The 10,611-nt window shown below is 40.8% G+C and overlaps 1 pseudogene; it reads left to right on the top strand.

Annotated features, from left to right (window-relative positions):
• The first annotated feature begins 2,851 nt into the window (after nucleotides 1-2,851).
• LOC114039570 overlaps nucleotides 2,852-10,611 on the top strand; it is a 17,042-nt pseudogene continuing 9,282 nt past the window's right edge.

The following is a 10,611-nucleotide window of genomic DNA, read 5'->3' on the forward strand; positions in this document are numbered from 1 at the left end:
CCCCCCCCGCCCTAGATTTGAGTTTTCCTTGTATAACTCCCAGTTCTGGTGATACACAGGGCCACTTGCTTAAATTCATTGGGCAAGTAATGGAATTAAAGAAACTGCCTGGGCTGCAGCGTGCGAGACATGCTCAGGTCCTTTTCAACAGCCGGTTGCTTCTTTGTCTGCAGAGAAACCCTTGTCTTTCAGAGCTGGCTGCTGCTCTGTCTCTGGGGCTGATCCTGGAATCAGATAATGAGCAGCAGCCCTGAGAGAGAAAGAGAGAGAGGGAGAGGGAGAGGGAGAAGAGGAAGAGGGAGAGGGCGAGGGAGAAAGACTGACTTATTATTCTTTCACTCTCAAACAAAACAGAATCATTGGGCTGCCAGGGTCATTAAGGACCCCCGTGGTTGCCATAGAAACGACCTTTGGGGCTTTATGGCTGTTAATGCATGAGTGACTGCTTGCATTATGTGGATAGAAGAGGTCATCCTTGTGTTGGTGGCTGGAAAGAAAGAAAGAAAAAGAAAGAGAGAAAGAAAGAAAACCACGCACACACAAAAAAATAAAGACCCCGAGACTGGAGGATTGGCTGCTTTTTATAAAGAAAAGGTTGTGCTCTGTCGCTTCAATTACCCAGCTAGGGTAGAGTATACGGATGAGAGGAGTGCTCTCCCTTCTTACCCCCTCCCCTCAAAAAAAAAAAAAAAAAAACAACAAACCCAGCAAAACTTCCTGGGAAATATTTAGACAGATGTAATTGTTCATTAATATTCCTGACAGACACAATTACTACATATTTACAAGTTTTAGGAGAAACATTCCATGACATGGACCAAGATCATTTTCCCATGTACATTATCTTGTTTGCACAAAACTGAGTCGGGGTGAGAGCCCCAAATATCGGGGCTGAGAAACAAGTGCCCAGCTCCAGGCTTGCTGACCAGTTTTGCAGCTCATTCTTACCAAGGCAATCTATTTCCACCACCAAGGGAAGATCAGACCTCCCACCCCACTCCCTCCTCACCCCCTTTCTGCTGGGCCAGCTCCCTCTACTGGCCAATCTCTGGATGGCCATCAAAGTATGGCCTCTGATGGAGGCCAAAGTATGGCCTCTTGACTAGTAGACAGAATAGGGTAGGCAAAGTCTTCAGGAGTAGTGACCAAGGTAGGAGGGGGTCCTACCTAGCTGTCCGGAGGAGGGATGTTGATATTGTTCAGCCTTCATTTTTACTTCAGACCAGTGACATCACAATGTTGGAGTCAGGATACCATGTGTTTGTGGCTGATCAGACCAGTATGAGTTGGGAAGGGACTACCACAGATCAGGCACGAGTGGTCCATGAGAACATTAGAGTGGAAGTGGTTCTGGATTTGCACAGCCCCCATTTCTTACGTGCTTCTACAATTCTGCTTTGCTCATGATTTTCTCTGATGAGGGCATACCATGCTGGGTGGTCCTGTGCCAATGTTTCCCATGTAGCACAGTCAATACTAAACTTCTTAAGAGAGAGCTTGAGAGTGTCCTTACCCAGCTTCTTCTGACCATCATGTGAGTGCTTACCTCATGCAAGATCTCAGTAAAATAGTCTGTTGAGTAGATATGCATCTGGCATTCAAACTTCACGACCAGTCCATCCGAGTTGTGCTCTCTGCAGCAGAATTTGAATGGTTGGCAGTTCAGCTCCAGAGAGGACTTTGGTGTCCTGTACCTTATCTTGCCAGGTGATCTACAACATCTTCCTGAGACAATTCAAATGGAAGTAGTTCAATTTTCTGGCGTGGTGCTGGTAGACTGCCCAGATTTCACAGGCATGCAACAGTGTGGTCAACAAGAAGGCTCCGTAGACTTTCAGTTTGGTAGGCAGCCTGATACCTCTTCTCTACCACACTTTTTTCTGGAACCTCCCAAATGCTGAGCCAGCTCTGACAATGTGTGTGTGTCAGTTTCATCAACTATGTGGACAACCCTGGAGAGTATACTGCCTAGGTAAGTAAACTTACCCACAGCATTCAAAATTTCTCCATTTACTGTGACCGGTTTCCGTGCACAAATGGTACAGTGCTGGCTGGTGGAGAACCTCTGATTTCTTGGTGTTGATTGTCAGGCCAAAATCTGGAAGAGGGTATGTCAAATACCAAGTATCCCGGTAGGGAGGCATAGAAGAGACTTGTCTGAAGAAGAATCCCATTAGCAAAATGAAAGAATTCACTTCTTAGTCTCCTTCTTCCTCCTCTTCCTTCTCCCTCTCCTCCTCCTCTTCTTTCACCCCTTCTCCCTCTCCTACTTCTCCAGATCATTATCACCACCACCACCACCATCATTATCATCATCATCATCATCATCATCATCATCATCTTCATCACCTCCACTAACAGCAACAACCACATACAAGCACCCTGTATTGGAAGTCAAGAGATTTCATTTCCAATCCTGACTCTGTCATTTATCAGCTTCATGACATTGGGCAAGTCACTGTCATTGGGGACCTTATTTTATTCATCTGTGAAATGTAATGATTGGACTGAGTGAATTTGAAGCTCCTCTCCAGTTCTAACATTGGATGATCCTGTGTGTAGAATGTGTAGGTTCTACTTGGACCTTAGGGCTGCAATTGTCATTTTCACATCGTAAATGTTTTCCTGTTATCCCTGCACCCTTTCCAAGTTTCAAAAATCTATGACTGTTACTTGCGCAACTAGAGAATCACAGAATGTTGGACGTAAAAGGGCACTTGCAGATCATTGAATCCACCCCACTTTGATTTACAGATGAGGAAACCACAGCCCCATAGAGGTGAAATGATTTGCTAGTGTTCATATAAGAATAAATAAAGGGGGGGCCACCAAGATAGAGAGGCCATGCACAATGGCACCCCAAGCCAACGGAAGACAGATCAGTGCCGAGGAGAGGACTATGGTCACTGGAGTCACACTACAGAGAAGTTGAGGATGATTAATATAGGCTAAAAATCAGACCTAACTTCTGCTCCTCCAGAGCTGCCAACCCAGAGTGCTTTGTGCTACAACCAGTTGCCTTTCCCACCCCCACCACCTGACAGCGCTACCTCTTCCTACCAAGAGGAGAAAAAAAGCATGGAGCACTCAGTGGGCGAGGCTGGATTGTTAAGTGCTGTACTTTGCAACAGCCAAACACTGACTATGGGGAGCTTCCAGCCAGTCACTGGGGGACTGAGGAGTGTTTTCTCTTTTTAGTCTTCCCTCTCTGCTTTTGTTACGAAACTTCTCTGGAAGATATTCTGAATTTTTTGGCTCAGACAGACTAAAAACTGAAAATACTCTTATCAAAACCTTTCAGATGATTCATCTGTAATGCCTTGAGGCTGGTCACATACTAGGGCTAGGATAATAGGCAGTCAACAATAAATCTTATAAAAGAATGATAGTCAGTCAATAAACATTGATTAAGCACCTACTATGTGCCAAGCACTGGGGATACAAAGAAAGACAAAAGATAGTCTCTGCCACAGAGGAGGAAGGGCATCATACATAATGGAGGAGACAACTCTGTACAGACAAGCTGGATGCAGGATAAATTGGAGAAAATCAACAGAGGAAAGGCACCAGCATTAAGAAAATATATATTATGCATGTTTCATTTAGATGTTTATTATTTGTGTTTATGCATATATACATGCACATGTACATATATGTGTATGTGTATGTATATGTATACACATGCATGCATACATATACACACACTACTGCATATGAACAGATTATGTGTACCTATTGTATTCTGCCCCCACTAGAATGTTAGTTCCACGAGGGCAGGGAATATTTTTATCTTCCTTACCCTTTGTATATCCAGAGTTATATGCCTTGCCCGTAATAGGCACTAAAAAAAAAATTTGTTGAATCAAAATGTGTACGGGTTGAAGAGAACCAAATAAAAGTTTTATTCATGCTTGCTTTGTATAAAAAATGCATTTAGTGATCTTGTACTGATTGCTGTTTTTTTTAATTTTAATTTGTTTTGCAAATACATAGATCTACTATTTGCATTATTCTCTTTGCTAGAGCCCAGCACCTGTTTTAATATGTACATTAGAAAGAAGGGTCATTAGGAGAAAATTCCTTTCCCTTCTAGTTCATTGCATAGAAGGAAAAAGGGTGATGTCATTAGGACTAAAACTCGAAACCCATCTAAACCTTTTGAAATCTAAGTTTGAGTGTCCAGAGTTTTTCATCATTTCCAAAATCTACTCTGTACTTGCAAAATAGGAATATAGAACCCCAGAGCCTGAAGGACCTTTGACATTGTTCAATCTTATCTCTACACAATGAATTTATCCCCGACAAGCCTAGAGACCTAGGAAAAGCCATTTTGTTTCTCTATGTGTTAGGGTGCACATTTGTATAAGGACTAGATACCTCAGGTCTCTTTTGACATCAACAATCTAAGGATCTAAGTGGCCAGCAAGCCTCTGCATGAACACCTCCAAAGAAGATGGTGAACTTACTACTTAAAAGAGAGACCATTCCATTATTGGTCATCTCGAATGACTAGAAAGTTCTTTCTTACTCTGTAAGGTCAGAACTAGGACCAATAGGTGAAAGTTGCCCAGAAAAACAGATTTTTGACTTCATAGATCTAATGCTTCTTGTACAATCTTTCAAATATTTGAAAAATATTACATCTTCTCTTCTCTGGACTCAACATTCTGTTACGTAGCTGATCCTCATCTGTGTTTTGATAAGGAGGAAAAATGTTCTCAAAGTTTTCTGGGTATCAAAATGTATTATCATTCTTAATTTACCGATGAGGAAAGAGAGGCTTCTGTGGTCACACAGCTACAGAAACAAATAGCAATGAATAAGGATGGCAGAACTGATGTTTCCATGAAAATAAACAAGGATGGTATATAGAAGAACAAACACAGGAGATTTGAGTCTAGTCCTAGATCTTTCACTAATTAGCTGGATGACCCTTGAGCCAAAGAAAGCATCTATTCCAGTCATTCGTTTTACAGATAAGGAAACTTAAGATTTGTTCCATCTTTAAGGTATAAGCATCACACTTTGGAAAGGTGTTTATTGATTCAGAAGGACCTCAGAAGTGGATAGAAAACTAGATGGAGTCAGGAAGAACTGAATTCAAATCCCATCTCAGATATTTAATAGCTGCACGACTCTGAGCAAATCATGTAACCTCTGCCTCCATTTCCATAGGTGGCTCAGTGGATAGAGCACTGGGCTTGAAATCAGGAACATTCATTTTCATGATTTCAAATCTGGCCTCAGACACACTAGCTGTGTGACCCTGGGCAAGTCACTTAGCCCTGTTTGCCTCAGTTTCCTTACCTGTAGAATGAGCTGGAGAAGGAAATGGCAAACCACTCCAGTATCTATGACAAGAAAATGCTAAATAGAGTCATGAAGAGTCAGACACAACTGAAGTGACTGAATAACAACAAAAACAGGGATAATAATAACAGCTACCTCTGAGTAATGTAAAGATAAAATGCTATGATATACGTAAAACTCTTCAAAAACCTTAAAGTGCAACATAAATGTTAGCTTTCATTAGCTATTGTTCTCTAGCTCCCCCCCTTCCCCCTAACCCCCCAAATTTATTTCAGGTCCAAATTGGAGTCTGAACTCTGAATAGAACAGTTTCTTCGGAGAAGCCACTGATGATATCAGCAAATTTTGTTAGGGTATGTTGACTGGAGCTGAAATTTTCCCTTAGAAAATTAGACAAAAAATGTTTATTTCTTGGGAGAAGAGGGAGCTAGGTTATATTACACAGCGGCCTTTTATTTCTGCCAGGGTCTAACAGTTGCTGTATTTTAAAATTACAGCTTGTCCCATTCAGAGGCTGTGTTGTCCTCTGAGGTAGCTACTGGTCCTGACTTGTAGAACCAGGCCATAGGTAAAGAGTTAATGATTTCTATGTGTTCTTTAACCTTTGCTCTCTGTGACCGTTACTTATAATTTCTCAGATCCAACGGGTTCTTCATCAGGCCAACTAACCCAAAATCGTACAGCAAAGATGAATCAGGAATCAGGGGGGTCAGAAAGCAGAAGCATTTTTTTCCCCTCCTCAAAAACAGGCATTATTTCACTGCTCTGTTATTCAGTGTCAACACTCAGGGAGAGGCCTCTTGTTGTGAATACCAGATTCCCTGCTTTATCCTGCCTGCCTCTCTATCCTGATTATGACTCCAGAGAGCATTTTTTGACATCCACATTTTCAGGGACTTGCCGGAAAACATTTCAGTAACTTTTCCATCTTTGAATAAAAAAAAATCAATGATTGGTACTCACTTCTTTAACACTTATAAGAAGTATTTAACATGAGCACGGAGATCAGTATCTTTATAATATTACGGCATAATTATAAAGGGATGTGTGTGTTTGTATCTACATACCAGAGTTAAACAGAAGCAGAGATCCTATACCCAAATTCCCTCTTTTCTTCTTTCCTTCCTCTCCTTCTCCACTTTTGTCCACAATCCCTCCTGATTTTTGTACCTCTTGGATCAGCAAAGCAACAGTCTGTCAGGGACACTGTTGTACAACACCACACAGAATGTCTTGTCTTTGTTCTTTTTCATCTTAGAAGCACAGTCACTTAACAGCCAGGGAAACATGAGGCCAGCCAACCTGGCCGAGATTGGTTATCTTATATAATATCAGAACCAAATCTCAAAGTCTAAGCTCTTTGGTAAAAGAAGGATGAGGGGCAGGAATTGCTGCAGTCTTGGTAAACATTTTATGGAAATATTCAGTAGGTCTGTCTGAATGTTGATGAGACATTTGTGAATGTAGATGGAATCAGGCGCATTGATGCTGCCCAGTAATGACTGACAGTTGACATTGGTGATGTGCCACTAATTGCAAACATGGGTAAAAGCAACTAGAAATTCAAAATGGCAGAATCACATTTGACTTTACGCAATATAAGTGGTTTTTAAAGTGTTTGTTCAGAACTGAAAAATGTTACAGAGATGCAGAGAGATGCTCATATTTGTTGAGATTGTGTGTGTGTGTGTGTGGTGTGTGTGTGTGTGTGTGTGTGTGTGTGTGTGTGTGTGTGTGTCTAGGGAAGGTCCCTTTCTTAGTCTCAGCTCCATTTCAAGGTTATGCACTTAGCTTGAAAATGAGGTTACACAGATACTCATTTACCTGGAAGATGGGTGGAACAAAGACTCACACACATGCATATTTCTACATGTTTTCTCTCTCTGTGCCTTTGTTCTCAAAAATTCCAAAAAGCTTATGGCAAACATTTTGAACATTTGTTCCCTCGAGCTATGTATAGTGATACTTAACACCATTATTTTCGTTAAGAATATATCAGTTGTTAAGGTGTGTATAATTTTATTGAAACATCCTGTACATTAAACCAAATGGCAGTAATATGTTAGTAATAGATGAGTTTAAATTGACAGAGGGTTTGAGAAAAGCAAGAGAATGTTCAGAACAATCATGTCTTTTTTTTTTTTTTGTAACTAGTGAACTCTGGACAAGAATGAATGAATGAAAGAGTGTTTTAAGTTCTTACTATATGACTAATACTGGATTAAGAGCTGAGGACACAAAAGTAAAAGCAGACCACTGCTGCCCTCAAGGAATATACATTCTAATAGAGTAAAACAACACAAATCAAGGTGCTTTGGTGTGGAAACTTGTTGTTTGTACTTCATTCTAGAAGGTGAATTGGATTTAAGGGAGGCTGAGCTGTGCAAAATCACCACTCTCTTCTCCAGAGCCATCTTTAGAAACTTACTAGGTTGATAAAAGAAGCCAACAGATAAATTGACACACCTTTTCCAGAAATAATGATAGTATTAATTTGATTTCAGTTTTAGAATTGGAAAGGAGAATGAAAAGGACTATATGCATTATGCATAGATATCATAATATGTTGCAAATTTGGACTACTTTAAGCTGGAAAGACCAGTCTGCAAAACGACTAAAATTATGAAATATTGAAAAGATGCACAGTTTTCCAATAATATCAATAATGAGAGGAAATATGATGTACCAGCAAGTAGCCTGGTCTCACAGTCAGAAGACCTACATGTGACTCCTGGCATGGCCCTATATTGGATCATGGGCAAGTCACCTCCCTGGGTCTCAGTTTTCTCATCTGTAAAAGGGAGTAGCAATACTTTCATTCTTTTCCTCACAGAATTGTTGTGAGAAAAATAAACCACTTTACAAATCTTAAGCAAAATTAAATTTGCTTTCTTTTTTACAATTCTATTCTATTATTAGGTTTTTGGGAGCTGATTCTCCACTAAAATCAAGATAGACAAATAATCTAGCCAAGCATATCCAGGAATCACAATACATTAAAAGTGTTCTTGGAAAGTTCCTTTAAGGGTCACCAAGCGTGAATCAGTTTGTAATTAGCATTTGTAAGTGGCTGCTGCCCAAGTTCTTGACAACAGGTCCTTCTCTTCAGTCAGACAATGTCAGTCCCCGTGACACTGTTCATTTACTTAAAAAAAAAATCTTCCTTTTTTGATGTGTCATACACTAAGACGGACTTGAAACCAATCACAAGTTCCAAATCACTGGGCACCCAATTAAGGAGGTTTAATGGTAATAACCTGAGCACATTGGTAGGGATAAAAGATCATCCCATAACATGACATGTTTATGTTGTTTGTTGTTGAGTTGCTTCAGGTGTGTCCGACTCTTCTTGACTCCATTTGGGGTTTTCTTGGCAAAGATACTGGGGTAGGCTGCCATTTCCTTCTCCAGCCCATTTTACAGATGAGGAACTGTGGCAAACAGGGTTAAGTGACTTGCCCAGGGGTCACACAGCTAGTGTCTGAGGCTGGATTTGAACTCATGATGTTGTCTTCCTGATTCCAAGCCCAGCACTATGTTGCCACCTGCCTGCCCTATATGACATAGAGTATGTGTGATATGTAGATAGGGAAGACCAGCACAGGCTGTACTCTCCAAAGAATATCATGGCAAGGCATGTTTTACAGCACTTAGGGATCTAAAATCAGTCTTTCTCTCTCACCTTCAGCAATTTAACTAGCCTTCTCAGGCAGACTGCCATCATTCCAAGGAGGAGAGGAGGACCCAGTCTATCTCCTCCCTGCATTCCAGGTCAAGTGAAGCTGTCATCTCTGTGTCCTGTTGTGAAGATGAGTCCAAAGTGTAAAAAATGGTTTCTCTTGGTAATCTGTGTTTTGGAGACTCAGAATCCCACCCTGCCAGCCTTCAGACCAAAGTTTTTCAGAAGGACATCTCTAATAATGAGATTGCATTGAATCTTCTTATCTTGGTCAAACTCCAACCCAGGCCTGAATTGATTTTATCCTACTTGGGTTTGGGTGGAGACAAACTTCAAAGACTAGGGGTGGTGTTTCCTTTGATGGCAGGTGATATCAGGATATTGGACCCTGTGGACTGAGTGATCTAAGGAACCCATCCACTTCCTAGTATGTTGACCAATCACGATTGATTGGCACCCCTTGGGAACACCTACTCTTTGAAGGACATATAATGCTGTACCCCAAAATCCCAGACCAAGCCAGTTCTGAACTGACCCCCTTAGGGGGGTCCAGTTTTGGACTGAACTCCTATGTAATGCACGTCAAGCCACTTTGAGAAATTAAACTATGGACTCATGTACCCCAATTTCATTTGTCTCTTTCTTAGAGCAGACTCTGTTTCAAATTGGGGTTTATGGGGTTCATGGGGTTTGGGGTTCACAATAGCAATATGGAGAATTTTTACCAGTCATAAGTATTGTTTGAATGGAAGAGTGTGTGGAACTGGATACTGTTTATTTTCTCAGATGATCTCTTGGGCTTGTTTTGGTAATGACCACAGGTTCCTTAACAACCACCGATTTATTCAGTGCCAGGAAACCTGAATTCACATCAAATAATGCATAATTCATACGGCATGGACAGTAATTATGGGCTAGTTGAGGGGTATAACATTGAAAGGCCACATTATGAGAACATATGGACCGCTAGAAGGGAAAAAGTCCACTTCAGTCCACTGAGTCTCATTTCCCGTAATGCCATTTTCCTTAAAACGGCACCTAATTGTCTCTTGAAGGGCTCACAAATTTCTTCCAACACTTCCTGGAGCACCAGGTCACCAACATTGTCCTTCAAATGAAAGATAGTTCCCATGTCTGATGTGCAATGGTTTATCTCCCTTTGGATCAGGCATTCACTGAGAGCTTGCCTTGGGATGGCAGATGACATTGACATCATTTTTCAAATTCATTTTGCCAGGAAGGGATCTATTTATTGCTCTCTCTTGCTTCTGATATAATTATATACTTATCCAAATCATGTAATGCTTGTTGTAGTATACAAACTCCTTGAGAGCAGGGACTGTTTTTAATATTGGTTTGGTTTGCCCAGTGTCTCACACAGTTCCTTGCACATGGAGATAATCATAAATTCTCATCACATTGGATTGGATTAAGATAGTGTCTTGATTAAGTTGACCTCACTTTGGTTCTTAAAGTAAAGGTTACCCATAGAGTAATTCTGAAAAAGAATGGGTAAACTATCCATTACAGAGAAGTGGTGGATTGAAGGTACAGAATGAGAATATACATGTGTTATATGTGTGTATGTATAAGTATATATACATATATGTGTGTGTGTATAT

The sequence above is a fragment of the Vombatus ursinus genome, unplaced genomic scaffold (genome assembly GCF_900497805.2).
Source record: "Vombatus ursinus unplaced genomic scaffold, bare-nosed wombat genome assembly UNPS02000749.1, whole genome shotgun sequence".
NCBI classification, from domain to species: Eukaryota; Metazoa; Chordata; class Mammalia; order Diprotodontia; family Vombatidae; genus Vombatus; species Vombatus ursinus.